The sequence below is a fragment of the Microcebus murinus genome, chromosome 14, assembly GCF_040939455.1.
Source record: "Microcebus murinus isolate Inina chromosome 14, M.murinus_Inina_mat1.0, whole genome shotgun sequence".
NCBI lineage: Eukaryota > Metazoa > Chordata > Mammalia > Primates > Cheirogaleidae > Microcebus > Microcebus murinus.
Window position 1 is genome coordinate 61,759,987 of NC_134117.1, and position 18,971 is coordinate 61,778,957.

Genomic DNA, 18,971 nt, shown 5'->3' on the forward strand with positions numbered 1-18,971 from the left:
TAATTATTAAATATTAGGTTGCCAATAGAGGAATAGGCCCATCAGCGGAAAACAATACAGAGGTCAAGGCCTTACTAACATCACGGAAGCTATACAAACCACTGAGATGTGATACTGTTTCTTCAAGACATGCTTAGCAGGAAGTGAACTAGTGAAAAGAATATAACTACACATCGCACAACACATACACCCAAATACCTCCAGAGTGGAAAAAGCATTCAGTCATTTTAATGAAGCTATCATACCACTAACCTTTTTAGAGCAAAATATAAATAAATAGTTATACTATTGGTAAGTGGTAGAAGATTGTTCAAACAAATAACAATGAAAGTTACAAGAGAAAATCTCAATACATTTGGCCGCAGAGACTTATAGTCAAGTAAACTTAGTCAAAATATAGGAAAAAGCATTAACATTCAAAACTATTAAAAGCATTCTTGTGTGTTTACAGTTAAAGGATGGAATCACTTCACACGGCACCCACCAGGACCAGAAGATTTCTGGGCTTATCTTAGAGGGACAAGTGTTCAGCCTCACCCTCTTACCTGAAGAGAACGTTTGCTCTTCAGTTTTGTGTCATCATTTAATTCACTCGCACCTTAGTGTTCTCACCAACTTACAGGTGTGATCACATTTGCATTCTATGAGGAACTTCATGCTATCAGTATTAGGCACATAGGAGATAGGAGGTAGTTTCTTTCTCCTAGTAAACATTTCTTTCCCCACTGTTTTATAATTTACATCACAAAAGGAGAAACAGAAATATTTCTCCACAGTTAAACACAACTTCAGTATATCACCTTGGTATCACATGTCATTTACAAAGCATAATGTTAACAACACAATCAATTCTCATAGTGAACAAAATTTTGGTGGATACAACAAAATGTGTGTTTAGTGGTACTAAGTATCAGAGCCTCATAGTAACATCTCATTTTTTGTAACTCATTTATTTTTAAAACGCTTTCCTTGTATGATGGTTTTAATGTCACCTAATATGGTTGACTGCATGTCAATATGTCCTTGCCCATGAATCATTACGATAAATATATTCTTTACTTTTCATTTTTCATTTTTATTATTTTCAGACATGAGGCTTTTCTGTGTTGCCCAGGCTGGACTTGAATTTCTGGGCTCATTTGAGCCTCTGTCTTCAGCTTCCTGAATACATGGGACAAATGTACAGAGTGCTATGTCCAGCTGAAAATAGTGTAATTTGTATAAAACTTTATCAATAAGGACCTTTTCTTACATTCTACATATTCCTCTATCAGCCATTTTTTGCTTCAAGTTTTATGTGAGAGGATTCGAGGACATTTTGCAACACTAAGGAGCACTGTTCATTTAAGAATCTTCAAATCACATGAGGATGAAAAAGCACACGGAAAGTACACAGAGTGCAGACACGGGCAAGGACACGCTTTTGTGCCAACTTCCAAAACAGGAAAAGATGCCCTGTGGTTACATAATGTAACGATCAATATGTCCATCCATACACCTTATGTGAAATTAGGTGTGCACAATTGAAAACAAGTGTATTTTCTTTGTGCTATAACAATATTAAACATGTTGCTCTTCCTCAAATGAAAAAGAAGAAACGATTATGAGACTTTGGGCATAGCAGAGCTAATAGTTACACTTTAAACATGCCATTTCTCCGTGGCTTGTGCTATGCTCTCTGTACTCATGAACACATTATGCAAGCCTTTGCATGGCATGATTGACAAATTTCTTACAGCCATTCAGTCATTTCATTTTTGTGGCTGTGGTTGATTTTGGTTTTGTTTTTAAATAACCGCAAATAGTGATTATTGAAAATAATATAAACAGTCCTTTATTTCTTCTTGGAAATCCTTTAACAACCAGTTTCTTGAATTGCCACTGTCATTTTTTTCTCTTCGTCCTCCATCTTCTCCCACTTCTGCCTCTTTCATCATCTGGCTCATAGTATCTAGGAAATTATACAGAAATAACTAGCCTCTCAGGTTTAGGATAAAACAACTGGTTCTTAATATGTATCAGAACAATCGTGGCAAAATATGAGATGAGTATCCAAAATCATTGCTGTAGAGCAGTGGTCCCCAACCTTTTGTCACTAGGGACTGGTTTCATGGAAAAATGGAACTGGTTTCATGGAAACATTTTTTTCCATTTCCAAAATTTTTTGGAAAAATTTCATGGAAGACAAATTTTATTTCTCCAACTGGGGAGTGGGATAGCTTCGGGATGAAGCAAGTACATTGCATTCATTATATTTGCAGCTGCTCCCCAGCACTAGCATCACCGCCTCGGCTCCACCTCAGCTCATCAGGCATTACCTTCTCATGGGGAGCACGCAACCTGCATCCCTCGCACGTGCAGCTCACAGTAGGGTTTGTGCTCCTGAGAGCATCCAATGCTGCGGAGCTCAGGCGCTCATGAGAGTAACAGGAAGCAGCTGAAAATACAGATGAAGCTTTGCTCACTAGCCCACCACTCACTTCCTGCTGTGCAGCCCAGTTCCTAACTGACCACGGACCCAAACTGGTCCATGGCCAGGGCTTGGGGACCACTGCTGTAGAGCACTAAAGAGAAATCCTAAGAGATAAGCACATTTACGTGAAATGTGTCCACTTTCACGGACTTCTTCAGTGGAAAGGGCCATTAAAGACAGGCTCCCTCTATATGTCCATCTCCCTCAGAGGCCATGTGATCCATTCTTCCTTTTTACATCATAATATTCCTATTTAAACGTAGACCCTGCTCAGTACATACCCATCTACTCAAAAACAAAACTGTCCTCCTTTGATCTGAACATTTGTTAGGTTCACAGTATACAAAGAGAAACATGAACAACATACATGAAACAAGACAAACATGAGATCTGGAAAATAGAAAATATGAGATAATTTTCCACTTTTGATGACATGAAATACTCTACTTCATTATTATAAGTCCAAAAATCTGCATCTGATTGCTACTGGATAGCAATTCAACTGGAAAACTTTATTAGGTACCTAGTAAAGAAAGCCCAGCATTACTACTTCCTTCCTAAGGGAAGGCAAAGTGATGGCCACCCATGTTTAACTATATTGTCCTATCTCATAATAGGGGGAAACTGTGGGTTTTACTTATGCAAGCTTGGTGTGGAAGGGAGTTGACATGGATGTGATTAATGACTAGAAATCATTAAACACGAGTTCGGTTTCACTGTTTCTCCATCTGCCCCAGTCCCTGTAAGCCCATCAACAACCTCTTCTAGTTTTGCAATGAAGTCTGAAGGCTTCCAGCATTAAAACATTGACATATGAAAGATCCATGTAACTCTGTATCCCACGAGGTTGAATTTTCGTTTGAAATTAGTAGTGCATTTATGCAACATATATGATTTTGACCCTGAATGGCAGTGACTGGCTGGGCAAAGATAAAGTGCTTCTTGAGTGAAATGAATCCAGAACACCCCACAGAATCTCCCATGCTAGAGATCTGAAATTTATCCTTGTGTCCCCCTGACAGATCCTTTGATGTGGCAGATACTCTGCTATCCTGGGTCACTATCCTACCTTGTATTTTTTCTTCTTAAAAAGAAATCAGACAATAAAAATCCATCAGACATGTAAAAAAAAAAAAAAAGAAAAAAAAAAAGAAATCAGGCATTTCGCTACAAGGAGACATCCCTCCAGTCTTTTGACTGTGATACTCACCAGGGTATCAGAGATGAATAAAGTCATTAACATTCCCATTCTCTACAGCATTTTATCACTCTTCAGAGAGTCTGGCTCATGTGTTCAAGTGCTCTGCCTGATGGTGAGGGAATTAGAGTAGTTAATCGGCTGAATATCTGTAATATTCACATGTAGTAGGTGCTACCTCTAAAGCATTCTGTGAGCCTTAGAGAGGTGAAGCTGTTCAAGTTTTCTAGAACTCATCAGGTAGGGCAAGGCAGACACAGAAATAATAAACTAGACAGTAGCTTCTTACACAGTGCAAATGAAATGCTGGGGAGGAGCAGAGAAAGCAACTGCAGATGCATCCTGAACAGAAAGGGCCGGGGGAGAGACTAAGAAGCATCAACATGGACAGGAGGACCATGGAGAGGTGGGGAAATAACCAAGGACATGGCACCACAGTGAACCAGCATGACGGGGACAGCAAAGAATAAGGACCTCACAAGGTCATTCCTGAATTTTAACACAATCATATAGAAACACTTTCAATAGAATAATCTATAGAAATGATTTCAATAGACTAAAAGGGGAAATAGGAGCTCTACTTGACTAAACGCAGTTACCAGATGAGATTGTATCTTATTCTAGTTATCAATTTAGCAATAGTGTGGATAATTGTACTAAACCCATAGATTCGTTCTTTCAGTATTAGCAGTATGATTTTTAGTAATGTTTATGGAAAAATAACATGACTAAATTGCATAGAAATTTTAAGAGGCAAACTGAGCCATAGAGTACAATAAAAAATCATATCAAAGAAATAAATACCAAGACAAGAGAACTTTGGTTAAAATAATAAACATAATTTAAATGTGATGTATATTCACACACATATCAAATACATGTTTGCTGTGATGGAGATTATAAAAATATTTGAGATGTTAAAATTTATAGGAATGGAATTATATCAATAACAAAATGTTCAAATAATAATGTATTAATAAATGTCACCACTATCTTTGACTCATGGGGTGTAATCAGAATGCAACATTATCTCTCACTGTAACTTTTCAATTACATATTCATGTACTCATCTGCCCCAGGCTGGGAACATGATTCTCGAGTTATAAAAAGCTGTGCTGTTGCTTAAACTGACAAAGCCATGACACAGAATGCCAGCCCAATACAATCATATAAATGCCCGAAAGTCAGCGTCAGTCAGCTGGGCAGTGCTGCAGGCAGGCCACCTGCGGGGAGGGTGGACAGCAGACATGCTCCTTTTCTTCTTCCCTGCTTCATTGCGTACATCCTCCCTCAGCAGCCTAAACGTGGTGGTATGGTTTCTGATCCTGCCACGGTCACAAGGGCAGAGAGTGGTTGAGTTCTTATCTGCCTGGCACTGCTGTGAGGTGATTTTCAGCAGTTTGGATATGGCATTCGTTTTAGAGCTGCCCCTCTCAGGGGCTCTTCCGTGCCCACCCCTGTTCCCACCTGCAACGACCTTGGCCTGAGCAAATGCCCTGCACTCTGGCCTTTCTTTCCTCTGAGCTCCTAAGGACACCAGAGGCCCACGTTGGCTTGTCCTGTTCTGAAGCCTGTTTACACCCTTAACAGGGCCTTTGTCATAGGATCTCAAATAAGTACCCCATCCCCACAATGCCTCTCTTGCTCTTTTGCACTTGACCAGCATTTGGTCATCTGTAAATATGCAAATATTCTTTGCAAAAACAAATGCTGAGAGTGCAGACTAGACTCCACTGACTCAAGTCAACTAAGAAAGGGAGGAGAAATATTTGAATGCACAATTCTCAGGCAGATATACAAATGACCAATAGCACAGGAGAAGATGCTCAACATGACCAGTCACTAGGAAAATGATCTAATGGGGATGGCATTAACATTTTGGCAAGAAGAATTTAAATGTCAATGATATAAGATGCCATTTCATATTCAATAGAAGAGCTCTCTCCCTTCACAGAATATTCAATAGAATGAACATAGTCAAAAAGGCAGGCCAAGCCTGATGGCTCCTGCCTATAATCCTAGCACTCTAGGAGGACAAGGTGGGAGGATCGCTTGAGCTCAGGAGTTGAAGGCCAGCCTGAGCAAGAGCAAGACCCCATCTCTACAAAAAACAGAAAAATTACCTGGGCATGGTGGTGTGTGACTGTAGTCCCAGTTAATGGGGAGGCTGAGGCCGGAGGATTGCTTGGGCCCAGGAGTTTCGGTTGCAGTGTGCTATGATGATGCTACTGCATTCTACTGGGCTGACACAGTGAGAGTATGTGTCCACAAAAAAAAGATAAAAGAGAAAAGGCAGACTATAAGAAATACTGCAAATATGTATAAGTGTAAAGTTACAGTTTCTCCACGTCATTTCACTTCCAATTTCTTCCCCTCAAGAACAATTGGAATTCTTTGGCATCTCAAGTCTCATAGGTCAGTCAAGGTTCTGCTAGATTCTTGTGCTCTTTTGCATGAATTTTCAAGATACATTTTGCTCTTTCATATGAGTCCCAAATAAAAAGCAGATATGTAAGAAGTAGAAACTGCAGGAGAGGCATAAAACCACAGTCAATGGGAGAAAATATAAAAATGTTATGTACCTAGATAATGGAAAATCTATTGGCATATAACCCCATTTAAAAGCTTGGTTCTACAGTAGAGAGAATCTGTACATCATAACATGAATATTCAGAACAAGAGAATAAACATTCAGTGAAGGGACAGAGCTCTTCGTCTCAAACACGGTCTAGACCTTTTCCGTTATAGAAACTTTCCATGTCCTCAACTGCTCTAAAGCATTCCTTCTACTCCTCTGAATTAGTCAAAACCTGGCTCTCTCCTGCTGATCCTGCTTTCCCTAAGTCCTCTCAGGTGTAATCTATTCACTCTCACCCCAGCTGTTTCAGGGTGAAGAAGTGAGCTCTTTGTTCCCACCACCACTCCCAGACCATGTCTAACCCCACCTCTTGTCTAAAGCGCTACTCCTTCCAAGTCCAGAACCATCTGACTAGAGACCTATCCAAGTCCCTTCATGTGCCATCTAACAAATACCCTCATTATATTCCCATTCACCAAAGACTTTGGAACTGACCCTGGTCTTCCTCTTCATGCCAAGCCCTGCCTTAATGAATGGGGAACTTCAACATCCAAACCTCTCCACCACACTCCACACCCACACATCTAACTTGAAATCTTTACCAAAGTACCTCAAATCCAACCTGAACAAAACAGAATTCATGGATCCCCCATGATGGTACATGCCTAGAGCCCCAGCTACTCCGATGGCTGAGGCAGGAGAATCACTTGTGCCCAGCAGTTCAAATCCAGCTTGGGAAACATAGCAAGACTCCAGCTCTAAAAAACATTTAAAAACAACCCTCCCCTTGAACTCATGATCTCCCTACTTGCCAGCCTTAGCCCAGCTTAGTCTCCAGGTTCCTCAGGGAGTGGCACCAACAATTGTACATGCATGAGGTGGAAATCTTAAAAAGACCTTTAACTTCCCTCAGCCCTCACAACCAGAACATCACAAAAACACACTGATTCTACAATATACACATCTCTTGAACTCACCATGTTTCTCCATTCCTACTTTCACCAAGCTCATTCAAGCGTCTGTTCTATCATGCCTGGACTACTGCAGTGCTTACTAACTCATCTCACTGAATCTACTCTTACTATTCTCACCCTAGGCTGTAATGTGCATTGTACCCAAAGGAACACTTGTTTTGCCTATTCTAAATTCTTAGCACATGCACACTGGTGGGTGCAAAGCAAATCATCTGTAATATTTCCTGAAAAAACACATGTCAGAATGGGAAACCAGCGACACAGGGAATGAGTAAACAATCTTCCCCTTTATACCACTGGTTGTGGTTTTGTAGACAAAGCAATATTGAATTTTTATCACCACAAATATAACTGTTCTTAGCTCATGGTTAGAATAAAATGAAGACCCAGTTGATGATCAAAGTGCCTCACTGACATATTTAAAGCACTGCTATAATGATGCATCTATTATGTTTCTTTCTTTCTTTTTTTTTTTTCTTTTTGAGACAGAGTCTCTCACTCTGTTCCCCAGGCTAGAGTGCCGTGGCATCAGCCTAGCTCACAGCAACCTCAAACTCCTGGGCTCAAGCGATCCTCCTGCCTCAGTCTCTCAAGTAGCTGAGACTACAGGCATGGGCCACCATGAGCAGCTACTTTTTTCTATATATTTTTAGTTGTCTGGTTAATTTGTTTCCATTTTCTTCAGTAGAGATGGGGTCTTGCTCTTGCTCAGGGCTCAAACTCCTTAACTCAAATGACTTACCTGCCTCTGCCTCCCAGACTGCTAGGATGACAGGCATGAGATATTATCTTTCTTTCTTGGAGGGATATTTCTGGTGAACAGAGGGCCTACAGCTTTTACCATTTTCAAGTGCCTATTTAGGAATATTATATATTTATCTTATTTTAATAAATGAAAAAATAAACATAGAACAATATTTTCATTATCCTTAGAAGGACTCTTCTTTCCTATGCAATGGCAGATTGAGTGTCTGGACTCAGTTTCCCTGTATTACTGTAGATCATAACTTCAAGCTATAACCCAAATGATGAAACTAATGGAACAGAAAAGCCTCCCAACACCAACATTTAACAGAGAAAGTACAATCTAATATATAAAGGAATAAATATCCTGGCTGAAATGGAAGAAATACAATAGAAAATTGCTTTTAAGCCCCAAGAAATTTCATTGTTCCTCTGAAAGAAGGAAGACTGAAATCAATTAGGAAATGTGTGAGCAAGAGAGAAAACTTAAAATCATTTTAATCTAGTTCTGAGTACTCCCTGGAGAACCTGGGTGAGCCACTCTAAATACAGAAATCCACAGTCCAGAGTACTGAAGTGCTTCAAGGAGCAACCATGACAGTGTGGGAGTCTGAAATTCATGGACAGCGTAAAGTAAGCAAGCTCAGAAAGTGGGCTCTTTTTTAGGCCATGTGAAAAGGCTAAAGAATTTACTTTGGCACTTGCTGAACTCATGAAGTCATAGTTAACATCTCACAAGCTAATTCTGACCTAAGAGAATGCTCTATTTTTGTTATTCAGAGAATAACATTTAGAATACTATTTACAATAAATCACTTCAGATCTACCTGAAATAAGACAAGCAAAAGTAAATGCTAGTAACTTACAATCAGAAGCATCTCTGAAAGAGACACTTGACCCATAATTTCACACGTGGAAAGGATGAAAATTAGCTATTACCTTTTCACTGCTTCCAAATCCGGTTAGCATCTGCTTTACTATTTTAGGTGCATTATCAAAATCCCTGGAAGCACCTAAAGTAAAATAAATTTCAAAACAAATAACTCAATTTAAATAATGTCTTTAAACCTACAAACACTATTTTTGAACTAAAGCCATTCTTTCCAGCTACCTGTGGTCATGGGGTCCATTCCAAACACAAGCTCGTCCGCCACTCTTTCTCCCATGCTAACACATGTCTGTGCAAGCAGCTGGGCTCAACAGCATTCCATCTGTCATGCTCAGGCAACACAAGGACTTGGATAATTGAAAAATAATCAGATGATAACTAAAGAAGGACCTTCACGTACAGTTCTGAAATAGTGACATTAGAAACCAGAATGATCATTTGGCTCTCACTAAAGTAAACACTTACTACCATAATGCTGACTAATGAAAGACACTAAGAGAAATGACTATCAGATGACTGATGGCAAAACAAGCAATGTAGACAACAAAAAATAATTGCTTACATAGCAAAAATGCATTTTTAAAACAATAAGTGCATAATATGGCAATAGCACTGTCTTCTCCTTAGTTATATAGAAATGTTTAAGATATTTACAACTGGAAAGACATGATGAGGAAACCTTTACTAAGTGAGAAAAATCTTAGAAAAACTATTGAATCCATTATTAGGACACATAATTTCTCTCTTTTGGGGGAATTGATCATTTAGACATTTAAGCCTTATAGCTTGCTGCCATTAATCAATTAAATTTTGTAACACACATATGTAACATGAAATATATTAAATCCTTATAATAGTCTTTTTAATATATATTACTTTAAAACATTTTTAAAAGAAAATGGGCAGAAATCACTCCACAACACATATAATATATATTATAAGTCTAAATAATACTCTTTATTGAGAGAAAAAAAATCCACAAATGCCTCTATGTGATTTCAAGAGGCTTCAAGGAAGTTAAAGAAGAAGGTATTTAAAAACATAAGAAGTAGGTGAATTCTTTTTATAAATGTTTTTATCAGCAATTGCCTACATAACCTTCTGGAGGGCTTGATTTGAGAACAAAACAAGAAACTACAAAAAATTTGCATGTCCAACGGTTGGCCCTCATGTCATGGTTGTAGCTTTGTTGATAGGTGTCGCATCTTCTGTGCAATATGCAATAATAGCACCACCAGATTGGTGTGATGGTTTGATTTTGGTTATCAATTTCCACACTTCCTCCCTCAGACCCTCTGCTAAATATTTAATTGAGCAAAATACTGCATTAAAAGGGAGCATTTCAATCAATGAAACCCATTTTCCTTTCCAAATCAAATACAGTCAGACCTCCTTATCCATGGGTTCCTCATACATCGATTCAACCAACTGGGGATTGAAAATATAGGGGAAAATCAGTAAAAAACATACAAATAAAATACAGGATAGCAACAAGTTGCACAGCATTTACATGGTATTAGGTATTATATGCAATCTAGAGATGATGTAATGAATTTGGGGGAATGAGCAGAGGTTATATACATAAAGTCTGCCACTCTGCATAAGAGACTTGAGCCGCCCTGAATTTTGGTGTCCACAGGGGTTCCTGGAACCAGTCCCTCCCACAGATACTGAGGGATGGATGAATGTATCTGATATGGGATTAATCTTAAAAAAAATCATTCTCCTTAAAGTCATTTTAGAGTAACATAATTTAATATTATTCATAAATATTTTGAACAGAGTAAAGGTTTTTGAAAAAGAAAATGGGTAGAATTCACTCCACAACACAGCAAACTATAACAATTTGCAACTACAAACCACAGCTGTCAGAACTATCATCTTAATCCTTACATCGAAAGGGATGGAATAATTCTATTTTATAAAATAAACTTGCTATTTAATAAGAAAGTCCTATGTAAGCAGCTGTTAAGACAATCTGAAATTTAAAATAAAAATTAAAGAAAGAATAATTAAAACTAGCCAGCCTTTCTAACGGCAATATTGGACAAGAGGAAATGCCTGGGGACCCCGTGCCTGGTCACAAGTATAATTATATAAACAACCGGAATATATTTGCTCTTTAAGAAGCCTAATTTTGTCGTTTTCAAGAATATATTTTCATGTTCCGATAACCTTTCCTTTTTTAACCTCTCTCTTCAGTCAGATGAAAAGGTCTTCTAAGAAGAACTAATGGGCGTAACGCTGTGAACGCCCAAGGGCCTGCCACCTGCCAGTGTCCCACCTGCACTCTTGTCTCTTCAACACCGCGGTGTCCAGCCACAGGCCTCAGGCCTCCTCCTGGGCACCTGTCCCCCTCATGGCTGCCCAGTAGACCAGCCCAGCAAGAGAGGGGACCAGCCGGGCTCAGGACACCTCAGGGAGCGTCTCGGAGCGGCGGTTCCACCATTCGGATCTCAGGCCAACGCCAGGGCTGCGTGAAGTTATTTATTGCAACATGTATGTACTCAGGCAGGAAGGTTTTAGATTAAGTTTAGATTCAGATGAGATTCAACACAGCTTTCGCTGTCTAAATAGCATATTTGCCAAGAAAATAATTTATTATCTAATAAATGAAAAGTAAAGGTAGAAAAAAACATAAAGAAAACCTACCCATTAGCATTTTGTCTTTGGAAAAATCAAGTTTCTTCATGGTAACCATTTCTTTTCTATCAACAGTGGCCTTCAATGCAGTTTGGTTCACAGGATTCTGCAACTCTGTCCCAGGAAAGCCAATAGGACCTCGAGCTGTGATTTCTGGATGAACAGCTAATGTAAAAAGACAACATAACACTAAAAGTCCAAAACAGCTAAAACAAAGCACTTCACAAAGAACTCACATGACAAAGGAAAAAAGAAAACAGCTATTCTGAGCTATAAGTTAAAATATTTACCTTGAAACTCAAAGAAACTTAATTCATTAAAATTCTTAGGGAAAGGAGCCCAAAAATGCCACCAAAATGGGTATTGGGACAAATCACAAACATGCTTAAATTTAGATAAGTTTATGGAGGAAAAAGCAATGTGGAGCTACCTAATATGAATTAGAAACTTCAGATATGCCCTTTATCTTTTCTGTTTTTCTTTTTTCTTTCTTTTTAAATATAGAGATGGGGGTAGCTCTTGCTCAGGCTGGTCTCAAACTCCTGAGGTCCAAGGATCCTCCCGCCTTGGCCTCTCAGAGTGCTGGGATTACAGGCATGAGCCACTGTGCTTGGCCAGATATGCCCTTTATCCTTACTAGGCTAACCACTCACAGAAACAGCAAACTCACAGATAACATCCTGTTCTCTGAATTACATGCTGAAACACTTTGCACATAAAACCTGCCTTTATGGTAGGAAATGTATTTAATTTTTGAATTGATCCAGCCACCTTTGAAATACTGCATCTGTAAGAGCTTCATTTATTACTCCAGTCAGTTCCACAGGTTTTGTATTATGGTTTGCTTTCCTCTTTTCTTGTCCCCAAACTGACCTTGTCACGAGCTGCTGTTTCTGGAACTTTTTCTACTGTTCTGTCTTTTAGACTCATCTTTTAAGCATTTAGTACCACTCGGCCATAAAAAAGGATGAATTAATGCCTCTTGCATCAATTTGGGAGGAACTAGAGACCATCCTAAGTGAAATGTGTCAAGAATGGAAAAACAGACACCACATGTACACTCTAATAAAATGGCACTAACCGATGGCACACAGGTGCACAGATGACAGTACATGTCACAGGAATCAAGCAGGGGAAGGGGAGAAGGGGGCAAGAAAATCCACCTAACGGGTACAAGGAACACTATTCAGGTGACGGGCACATTTACAACCCTGACTCAAGCTATGTATCAAAAACATTTGTACTCTCCTAAGATTTGAAACAAAAAACATTTAAAAAATAATAAAATAAATCCATAAATCTTTTATTTTGTGATTTTCTCCACCCAAAGTCTTCTCTGCTTCTGCAACTTGAGAAATGTTCAATTTTATTTTATCCTGGTGATAATTTATATCAGAAATTTTAAGACTTTTACTCTAGCAAAAGCCAACCCTAGAGGGCCAAAACTTTATTTTGTTAACTGCTGTATCTCCTGTGCCTACCCCCTGCCTGGAGACACATAAGTGTTCATGAATGGACAGACCCACACTGTGCAGCCATTGCAATTACTCTGCCACAAAGCAATGATGGTGAAGGCTGTTCAAGGTCTATTGCTAAGTGAAGAAAAAAATTACAGAAACTATGCGTAGCGTAGTTTCAAACTAAAATTACAAACAAATAATTAATTTTTATTAAAATAAAAGTTAGAGATATATGCAAAAGTTAGAGATATAAAAACATATATATATGTGTGTGTGTGTGTGTGTGTGTGTGTGATCTTCAAATATTATCTGTCTCAGTACTCTAAAAGAAACCTTTCTTTGGAATCAGAATTCAAAGCAATAGATTCTCTTCAATATACACTAAGGAACAGACTTGTAAAATGATGTGTAAATGGTGGAAAAGGACATAAAACTGAACTGGTCATTTAATACATTTATCATATGAGGACCAGAAACAGGGTCGATGGATATTTTGCCATTTTATAGATATAATAATGTTTATACTGTAGAATTAGACTTATGCTTATCAAACTGTATTTATTTTATTTAGATACCATTTCAAAATTTCTTGTTGACCTTTTCCATGTGTCCTTGGAAGTATACTCGCATGTCAGAGCCGCTAGGACATATTCAGGTGCTAAAGGAAGAATGCAAAAAGAGAACATCCATTAATAACTGGACCATGCTGGAGTTCAAGTTAAACACGGCTGACACACTAAAGACATGATTGGGAAGATAATGACAGCCAGAGACTAGGTCAATGTTTGAACAAAAATGTTACCTCCTTTGAAATGATACCTCCTTTGAAAACATGGCTCAATTAACAGTCTCAATAACCAGGAGGCAGAACAAAGTTCATTTGGATATATACGTGTATGGCACGTCTAGGTAGCACATCTTGGGAAACCAAGACATGCAAGGAAGTCAGGGACGGAACAAATTATTTTACAACAGACTGCTATGAGAACCACACACCCATCTCCACTGCTAAGTAGCGAATTTTCCACTGGAGTCTCAGGCAAAGGCAAACTACTCATCAAGTGTTAATGTAAATAATTTCTACAATCAGTGTTACAAGCTGTCTAAACGATTGGAAGTGGGAGTGGACAAAAGGTGATCCCAGGCTCAGGTTTTTGTCATCTGCTTACAACTACCACTGACTGTGGCAGATTGGAGCCTACAATGAACTGGCACCCTTCTGGGTCTTGGAATGTGGTTCAGCAAAATCCTAAAAAGGCATTTTAACATCTTAACTTTAAGTTTAAAATCCATGTAAATGTTACAATCTACCCTATGACATCTGTGTGCGCTTTAGTATACAAAATAACATTTTAAAGTAATTGTTGTCTGGTAAAAGGACACCTCCAGAATAGAAGATACAGCAGGTTTTACCCAGTTGCTTCAAATCCCCCCACAGTCCCAGGCTGTGACTCTCCAGTTTAAGCTGGTCAGTTGGGTCCTTCCGGGGCTGGCTGTGGGAGGCTTTAAGCAGCAAGCCATCGAGTTTAGACTTCACACTGTAGGAAACTGGCAAGTCATGAGAACATTGGAAAAAGAGGGACCAAATTGCAACGTGTTGGAAACACTAAGCCAGAAACAGTGTGAAGGATGGTTTGGGGGGAAGAGATGAGAAAAAAAGCAAACAAGTTAGCCCATGCAGGAAAACAGGCAATGCCATGGGAAGTGGAGCACAAGAGGCAGTAGGAAGGGACAGGACAGAGGCAGTTAGCACCAGGCTGTGAGTCCTGTCCCTGCCTCCCCTGTCTCCCCCCCAGGGGCTTGTGTTTTGACAGCCACTCTGCCAACACTGGACTCAGGCTGGGCCTAGTGAGGGCCAAGGGCTTTGGCCTCCTGGAGGTTCAGGGACAAGCACTGACAGGAGGCAGATTGATGAACAGGAGAAAAGGCAAACACATGTCTTTGACCTGCATACACAGCAGCTTCAGGATGGAGACCCCACCCCAGGGAGGCACAGACACTTCCACACCACCTTGAGGGGACTGAAGGGGCGGGGCCTGGGCCCTGGAAGAAAAGGCTATGGGATAGGAAGAAGAGGATTCTGTGGAGGGGCAATGAATGATTACTAGGGAGAGTGATTGGCTGGGGAAGGGAAAGTGACCCCCAGGGGGCTCTCTGTGGAATCTGAATGAGTCTTAAGGGCAGAACATCATCTTCTAAATGAGTCTGGGCAGATGTGCTTAGACTCCCAGTCTCATGGGGTGGGAAAGAAAAGGAAAAATTATTCTCCTTGGCGGGTCTGGGTCTTAGACAGTTGCAGAAACTTCCACTCCTCTGGGGGAGACAGTGGGGTGGGTGAGTCAGAAAGACCTGGAGGCTTCTTCAGTTCAGCCTGTCAAAGTGTCACAGTTGGGGGCATCAGTTTCTGAGCCCCAACAGTCACAAAGGTAAAAGCAGAAGTTAGCCCAATGTGGATGACCCTGCAATTTTTATTAAACTACACTAGATGGTGACATCATAGAATTACCTCAAAGACCTTCTTAACAAACTCCTCTCAAAACTCAAGGCTGGGAAGAATAATTTTCCTCCTAATGCACACAGGCTTTCTATAACTCAGCAGTGAGGCCTGTTTATACATTGTGTGTTGCTCTTTGTCTTCACTACTTATAATCTCCAAGGTATATATTGTGCATTGTTTTAGTTTTCGCTGGCATTTTTTTGATACTGTTTTTCCTATTCTCATTACTTCTTGTTAATTTTAAGTAATTTTCATTCATTTGCAAGAGCAGCTCACAGACTAAGGGAAACACGTGCCCCTGATGACTTATTACAAAGGACATTTTATATGATGCCAATAAACTTCCAGATGAAGGACAAATAGGCTGCAGTGTGGAAAGGTCCCCAGTGCTGAAGCTTCTGGTGGAGTTGGGGTGCACCACCCTCCTGGCATGTGGGTGGGTGAGTTCTGGCTCACCTTCCTGTAAGACTCCAGCTGTCCAACTGTCTGGGAGCTCCTTGAATCCTGTCCTTTTGAGCCTTTTAGGGAGACTTCATTGGATAAGAATGATTGACTACCATGTGATAAGAATGATTGACTACCATGTGATCGGACAAAAAGGATATGACCTAACACTATTACACTGAGTGGGAAACCCAGCAAACCCTGTGCAGAGATCCCTCTTCAACTCGTTGCACAGCTTTCCTTCTGCCTAGGAATGGGGCAGGACCCTCTCTGGAATGAGGGTCTTGTGACCCACAAGCAGATTAGAGTGCTCTCTCCAGCAAGTGAAAGGAGGACGGGAGAGGGTCAAAGTGAAATTTCTGTTTTCAGAGTCCTACTTCTGGGGCCTAAATCCCCCATCATTATAACAAAAGACTGTAGAAGGGCTATGGGAGTTATAAGCCAGGAACCAGAGACAAAAACAAATATATATACATCATCATATCATAATGTCCTAAATGTGTGTAACATTTTAGCCTTTCATACCGTATTTTAACTATACTTTTTCTACATTAACTATGTTTAGAAAAACAAATATTTACCAGTTTGTTCCAATTGTGGAGAAACACAAATGTGTGCTGGCCTTGTTGTTATCTGTGGCCTTGTGCTGTTCATGACACTTTGGTTTGGAAAAGTATTTTAACAATATAAAAAATAAAAAGTAAAAAGTAAACTAGCTTGGTATGGGCGTCCCAACTACTCAGGAGGCTGACATGGGTGGATCACTGGAGGCTAAGATTTTGACACCAGCCTGGGCAATATAGCCACACACACATTCTTGAAAATAAAGTGAAAAATATATTAGGTGGACATGTGCCATGTTCCTGGAGTCCCAATTGCTCAGGAGGCTGAGCTGGGAGGATCGCTTGAGGCCAGGAGGTCCAGGCTACACTAAGCTATGACAGTGCACCACCTCCCAGCATGGGTGACAGGGCAACACTGTGTCACTCAAAACAGTAAAAACGATAAGAGTCCACCTAAAGAATTGCTTGTGCTTAAAAGCCATTTGTGAGTCACTGTGAATACTTAGATCGGGGCGATAAAGCTGCTCCCACTTGTTTGTTCAGATGTCAGTGAGACTAGTTTTGGTCCCAGGCAAGGGGCTGCTTTGGATTACAATTGAGGAGGCAGATTTGATCTTGGCAGACACAGTAGGTTTCTGTTTGGTTGTTGTTGTTCTGGTGGTGGTGGTGGTGGTGGTGGTTGTTCACTGCAGCTTGAACTCCTGGCCTCAAGTGATCCTCTTGCCTCAGCCTCCTGAGTGGCTGGGACTCCAGGGGCATGCCACCGTGCCTGGCCTCGTGTGGACCTTGAGATGTTCTTGTGCCTCAGTTCTTGTAGCCTCTCACGGTGGAGCATCCATAACGCGTCTGTTGCGCCACCTGTGAAAGAAGGCGCGAATTTTTCGGGGACAGCTCTTTCGACGAGGGTTGTTTTTTCCTTTTTTGAAGAGGTGTGTCTTCCTCTGTGGGATTCTGATGCCCAGTATGGTCTTTCTTGGAGTGGGGAACTGGGAGGCAGGATTGCTCCCAACTTCTTCCAGTAAGGCTTGGGCCAAAGATGTTATGGTTTGGTCCCCATCGTCTTCTACACGTTCTAGAGCTGAAAGAAGAAGGAGGTCAACTAAGGCGCCAGACCCTGAGGAATGTCGGCCCAACCTCATCCTTCTCCACCTCACACACCACGTCATTATCACATGATTGCATTTATAGTCATTTTTATCACTATCAAAGCCATACTTGCTTCATTGTAGGAAATATGGATAATAAAAATTATTTTTTAACAAAAGGAAAAGAAGAAAAATCTCTCACCCCCAGAGATAACATTGCTAATAACTTGGTACCTATATTTAAATACCTAATATGGACAAATACCTAATATGGATAAAACATTTATTTATAAAAATAGCTTTAACCTTTTTTCCTCCCACAAAATAGTACTCTAAACACCATAAAATCCAATCACATGATTCTATCATATCTTTTTTGATGAACACTTTACTAGTAAATACTTAGATTGTTTGTAATTTTTCACTTTTATTAATATAAATAATCATGAATTCAGTCATCAACTCTTTACTGACTACTTCTTATTACCTGGCACTGTGCTAGGTGCTGACAATAGAGTGGTGACTCATAGAGACAGAGTCCCCAACCTCAAGCAGTTAACAGGTGGGGGAAAGAAAAAATCATCAGGAAACATGAATTCAGCCCAGAGAAGGAAGCTGAATGGACTAATGAGAGAGAATCACTGGGAAGGACCCCTTCAGACAGGCCAGTTGGGGAATGCCTCTCTGGGAAAGTGGCATTTGAGCCTAGATCTAAAGCCTGAGAGCCTGCCATGTGCAGCCTGAGGGCAGAAGCATTCCCAGTGGGGGAGGGATGTATTCATGCTATACAAAGTTCCAGTTGGCTGTAGCTTCTGAGAAGCAGGCAGTGATGTAGGCTGAGGTGGGGGGGGCAGGCAGAGGCCAGAACCCCCGGGGCCAGCCTGTGAGCCTCAGAGCAGTGGGAGGCTACTGAGGGTTTAAAGTGAGGGAGGGGCAGGATCCAGTGTCCCATCTTTACAGAGAATCTGGCTGCTATGTGGAGAACACTGCAGAGAAGAGTAAGAGGGTGTTGGAAGGTTGTTAAAGTGGTGTGGGTTACATAGGCATGGGAACATGGTAAACGGAGACAGAAAATTCATTAGCATGAAGAGTAGAAAGACAACAGAAAGTGTTGGAGACTAAGACCCTCTACATTCCAACGACTTGTCCTGACTTGTCCTATGCACAGGCCTCACCCCGGAAAATAGCCTAAGACGAAAATAGCACCCAGCCCCCCAGCTATAGTTTTAAGAAGAATGCATTCTATGCCATGCTTGCTCCAGGGCATGCTACCTACAATTGTTCCCAACCCCCTGCCAGGCTGGGGTTGAGTGATTCATCACAAAGAGCTTCCGGTGCCATTGCGATGCTGATTGGGGCTGATTAGCCCATAGGAAAGCCTCATTATTCCCCCATTCTATTTTTCTGTTTCTACTTCCTTGTT

General features: G+C 40.5%; 1 long non-coding RNA gene across 2 annotated transcripts; it reads right to left on the reverse strand.

Annotated features, from left to right (window-relative positions):
• Nucleotides 1-206: 206 nt before the first annotated feature.
• On the reverse strand, nt 207-11,730 carry LOC142875664 (uncharacterized). 2 transcript variants are annotated; one of them, XR_012922982.1, is made up of 6 exons: nt 11,509-11,730; nt 9,079-9,260; nt 8,907-8,980; nt 5,795-5,914; nt 3,684-3,780; nt 207-1,951 (listed from the first exon to the last, which is right to left on the reverse strand). It is a non-coding gene; the product is annotated as an uncharacterized LOC142875664 (long non-coding RNA). The 2 variants fall into 2 exon arrangements; XR_012922983.1 differs by lacking the exon at nt 5,795-5,914.
• Between the last annotated feature and the right edge of the window lie 7,241 nt (nt 11,731-18,971).